The following is a 5000-nucleotide window of genomic DNA, read 5'->3' on the forward strand; positions in this document are numbered from 1 at the left end:
TTTTCCTCCGCTTAGTAATATGCTTAAATTCAGCGGGTAGTCTCGCCTGCTCTGAGGTCGTTGTACGAGGTGTCGCACGCCACACCGCCAGCCGGCTGTGCACGCTACCGAGAAAGTACCGGTATGCGAACCGCCAGGCGACGGGCGCGCATCGCACGTTTAAGGAGACGCGGCCGGCCACACAGGCGACCACGACACTCCCACGTCTCCGAAGCGGGACAAACGCCGCGCGCTTCAGTATACGTAGCCGACCCTCAGCCAGACGTGGCCCGGGAACGGAATCCATGGACCGCAATGTGCGTTCGAAACGTCGATGTTCATGTGTCCTGCAGTTCACATGTCGACGCGCAATTTGCTGCGTTCTTCATCGACCCACGAGCCGAGTGATCCACCGTCCTGGGTGATCTTTTCCTTTTCAGTCTCCCACTGTCTCTTTCAAGACAGTAGCATTTGCGGGACTGAGGCGTCTGACGGCCCCTGTTCCACTATTTTTTTTGTGTCCAACGGCCTCACAGCCGATGGGCGTCGTACGGCTCCACACCGGAGCGGACAGGCACTCGGGCGAACGTCATTCAAAACCGGCGCCAGGCGCCAGGTACCGCAGGCCAGCCGCTCCAGAGCTTCAGCGCTCGTACCACACAACAACAACAACAACACTTCCGCTAGTTTTGAGAGGCACGCGTGGTTCCGCACGCGGCGCACGGCCACTGCCGTACAGGTAGCGTGTTGCGCGACACGACACGCACATCGAAAGACATGCAGTCTAGTCGGTAATGATCCTTCCGCAGGTTCACCTACGGAAACCTTGTTACGACTTTTACTTCCTCTAAATGATCAAGTTTGGTCATCTTTCCGGTAGCATCGGCAACGACAGAGTCGATGCCGCGTACCAGTCCGAAGACCTCACTAAATCATTCAATCGGTAGTAGCGACGGGCGGTGTGTACAAAGGGCAGGGACGTAATCAACGCGAGCTTATGACTCGCGCTTACTGGGAATTCCTCGTTCATGGGGAACAATTGCAAGCCCCAATCCCTAGCACGAAGGAGGTTCAGCGGGTTACCCCGACCTTTCGGCCTAGGAAGACACGCTGATTCCTTCAGTGTAGCGCGCGTGCGGCCCAGAACATCTAAGGGCATCACAGACCTGTTATTGCTCAATCTCGTGCGGCTAGAAGCCGCCTGTCCCTCTAAGAAGAAAAGTAATCGCTGACAGCACGAAGGATGTCACGCGACTAGTTAGCAGGCTAGAGTCTCGTTCGTTATCGGAATTAACCAGACAAATCGCTCCACCAACTAAGAACGGCCATGCACCACCACCCACCGAATCAAGAAAGAGCTATCAATCTGTCAATCCTTCCGGTGTCCGGGCCTGGTGAGGTTTCCCGTGTTGAGTCAAATTAAGCCGCAGGCTCCACTCCTGGTGGTGCCCTTCCGTCAATTCCTTTAAGTTTCAGCTTTGCAACCATACTTCCCCCGGAACCCAAAAGCTTTGGTTTCCCGGAGGCTGCCCGCCGAGTCATCGGAGGAACTGCGGCGGATCGCTGGCTGGCATCGTTTATGGTTAGAACTAGGGCGGTATCTGATCGCCTTCGAACCTCTAACTTTCGTTCTTGATTAATGAAAACATACTTGGCAAATGCTTTCGCTTCTGTTCGTCTTGCGACGATCCAAGAATTTCACCTCTAACGTCGCAATACGAATGCCCCCGCCTGTCCCTATTAATCATTACCTCGGGTTCCGAAAACGAACAAAATAGAACCGAGGTCCTATTCCATTATTCCATGCACACAGTATTCAGGCGGGCTTGCCTGCTTTAAGCACTCTAATTTGTTCAAAGTAAACGTGCCGGCCCACCGAGACACTCAACAAAGAGCACCCTGGTAGGATTTAAACGGGGTCCGCCTCGGGACGCGAAAGCACCCCTTCGGCTCGCCCCACCGGCAGGACGTCCCACGATACATGCCAGTTAAACACCGACGGGCGGTGAACCAACAGCGTGGGACACAAATCCAACTACGAGCTTTTTAACCGCAACAACTTTAATATACGCTATTGGAGCTGGAATTACCGCGGCTGCTGGCACCAGACTTGCCCTCCAATAGATACTCGTTAAAGGATTTAAAGTGTACTCATTCCGATTACGGGGCCTCGGATGAGTCCCGTATCGTTATTTTTCGTCACTACCTCCCCGTGCCGGGAGTGGGTAATTTGCGCGCCTGCTGCCTTCCTTGGATGTGGTAGCCGTTTCTCAGGCTCCCTCTCCGGAATCGAACCCTGATTCCCCGTTACCCGTTACAACCATGGTAGGCGCAGAACCTACCATCGACAGTTGATAAGGCAGACATTTGAAAGATGCGTCGCCGGTACGAGGACCGTGCGATCAGCCCAAAGTTATTCAGAGTCACCAAGGCAAACGGACCAGACAAGCCAATCCGATTGGTTTTGATCTAATAAAAGCGTCCCTTCCATCTCTGGTCGGGACTCTGTTTGCATGTATTAGCTCTAGAATTACCACAGTTATCCAAGTAACGTGGGTACGATCTAAGGAACCATAACTGATTTAATGAGCCATTCGCGGTTTCACCTTAATGCGGCTTGTACTGAGACATGCATGGCTTAATCTTTGAGACAAGCATATGACTACTGGCAGGATCAACCAGGGAGCTGCGTCAACTAGAGCTGAGCAGCCGGCCGCCCGGGAGTGTGTCCCGGGGGCCCGCGCGAACACGCAAGCGTCCGCTCAATTATTCTGCAAACAGGAGGAGGCCGAGCTCCCCTGCACGATACACCTCGAAACCCTCTCAGGTCCCGGCGGCGCGCAGCGCCGTCCTAGGTACTTGGTCGGTTTCGAGAGAGGCGCAATCGCCCGGAGTTAGGCGAGTAGACGGTTTTAGTGCGAACACCCTTGCTCCCAACTGAGCTTGCCGCTGCCGACAGAGGCCCGGGAGCGTGCTGTCGTGGCATTGCCGGCGGGAGACAACACGCGCCACCTATGGTGACCGGCAGCTCCAACGCCAGCGCCACACAAGGGCAAAGCCCCACTTGGGTGCAGAAGCGAACTCTCCCAGCACAGCGCACGCGCCAACACGTCCGCACAACTGCGATACAAACCACCTGCGAGAACCGCTGGGGCGACCGAGCAGCAGACGGCGTCGCGGCGCCGAGTGCCAGGCGGCGGCGCATCCTCAACGCACACAGTCCTCAATCAGACCAGCACACTGCAGATGTCCACCGCGCTTCGCACCGGGCTCGGCTGAACCAACTTTGGCCGCCAGGCGCCGCGTGCAGGGTGCGCCGCAGCGTAGCTGCGCCGCCTGCCGGGCCCGTCGGCTGGCGCTCCTGCCACTCGGCGCCCCCCACCAGCCGGCTGTTGCGCGTGCGCCCACGCAGCGCGCGGCCAACACGCCGGGCGGCCCCCCTTCACCGGCCGGGAACAGTCCCACCAAGCCACCGCCGCGTATCGCTTCATACCCACATGGGCCTAGTCACGTGTGTGGATGTGGCGGGTACCGCTGAAACAACCGGTTAATAGCTGTACCGATCGTCGCCATCACAGATTCACCTCCAGCGTGAACAACCGCTCAACAACGGATTTCCAGTTCATTTGCGTATCTTGGGCAGTAAACGTAGATGTCCACCTACATTTGCGAATTCAACAATTCTTGCATGCCAGGATGTCATGTGTCACGACACGCTACATCAGACCACATACACACTGCGACATGTGCAGAAGAGAACACGTGGAAGGTGGCCCGCGCAAGTATGCGATGTCCCTTCCGCGATCCACTGTCAACCGGCATCTGCGGCATGTCCCAGATATGGAACGCGGTCCACCAGGGTAGCACTTTGTGTGAGGCAATACGACAAAGTCGGAATACACGCGTCACTACATCAGACGGCTCACGCTGACCTGACCTGACCTGACCTGACCTGACTCACCGCACCACCACCCCCAGCGACCCAGGGTGACATACAATGCGTTCGTACGTTCCTCCCACACGCCTCTACGGCGTACCACAGTGCAACCTAGCTGTTATTGGGAGACGAGACAAGTAGCATCGAGCACAACATATGGAAATTGAGATTCGACACCGTTGGGCACAGCCAGCGTACAGTCACACGTATCACACTACTTCACTCTGTACGTAACTACCGATGATCGGTACAGCGTGTGGGTTACGCGTACGACATCAGCGGACAATGGACACAGACCATACCACGACGTACACTGAGGGCGTCGACATCTGAATGCAACTGAACAGCTGCGAGGCTCATTTAACACTCACACGCCAGACCGACCAGCTTGAGAGGACAGAGACACAAAGAGGGGGACAGAGGGGGGGGGGGCCGATATAGTCCTATTGCAGTACAATTGACAGTGGATAGCGGGAATATGTGGAAAGTAAGCAACACTCGCAAGACATCTACATGAGGATAACAACGACACCAGAGATTCCGAGCAGTGAACTATGTTAGGCAAAGGGACAACGTGGGTTAGGTTAAGGGACAACGTGGGTTAGGTTAAGGGACAACGTGGGTTAGGTTAAGGGACAACGTGGGTTAGGTTAAGGGACAACGTGGGTTAGGTTAAGGGACAACGTGGGTTAGGTTAAGGGACAACGTGGGTTAGGTTAAGGGACAACGTGGGTTAGGTTAAGGGACAACGTGGGTTAGGTTAAGGGACAACGTGGGTTAGGTTAAGGGACAACGTGGGTTAGGTTAAGGGACAACGTGGGTTAGGTTAAGGGACAACGTGGGTTAGGTTAAGGGACAACGTGGGTTAGGTTAAGGGACAACGTGGGTTAGGTTAAGGGACAACTTGAGTTAGGTTAAGGGACAACTTGAGTTAGGTTAAGGGACAACTTGAGTTAGGTTAAGGGACAACTTGAGTTAGGTTAAGGGACAACTTGAGTTAGGTTAAGGGACAACTTGAGTTAGGTTAAGGGACAACTTGAGTTAGGTTAAGGGACAACTTGAGTTAGGTTAAGGGACAACTTGA

The 5000-nt window shown here is 55.0% G+C and overlaps 3 non-coding genes across 3 annotated transcripts in view; all 3 read right to left on the reverse strand.

The window, feature by feature from the left end:
* Positions 1-60, reverse strand: part of LOC126325593 (large subunit ribosomal RNA) — a 4222-nt gene extending 4162 nt beyond the window's left edge. Inside the window, exon 1 of the ribosomal RNA XR_007560198.1 lies at positions 1-60. This exon is cut by the window's left edge and continues 4162 nt beyond it. This is a non-coding gene — a ribosomal RNA (large subunit ribosomal RNA).
* Positions 61-248: 188 nt separating this feature from the next.
* On the reverse strand, positions 249-403 carry LOC126325605 (5.8S ribosomal RNA). Its single transcript, XR_007560207.1, has one exon. It is a non-coding gene; the product is annotated as a 5.8S ribosomal RNA (ribosomal RNA).
* Positions 404-771: 368 nt separating this feature from the next.
* Positions 772-2664, reverse strand: LOC126325585 (small subunit ribosomal RNA). Its single transcript, XR_007560189.1, has one exon. It is a non-coding gene; the product is annotated as a small subunit ribosomal RNA (ribosomal RNA).
* Between the last annotated feature and the right edge of the window lie 2336 nt (positions 2665-5000).

This window comes from Schistocerca gregaria, unplaced genomic scaffold (genome assembly GCF_023897955.1).
Source record: "Schistocerca gregaria isolate iqSchGreg1 unplaced genomic scaffold, iqSchGreg1.2 ptg000927l, whole genome shotgun sequence".
In the NCBI taxonomy this organism is placed as follows: Eukaryota; Metazoa; Arthropoda; class Insecta; order Orthoptera; family Acrididae; genus Schistocerca; species Schistocerca gregaria.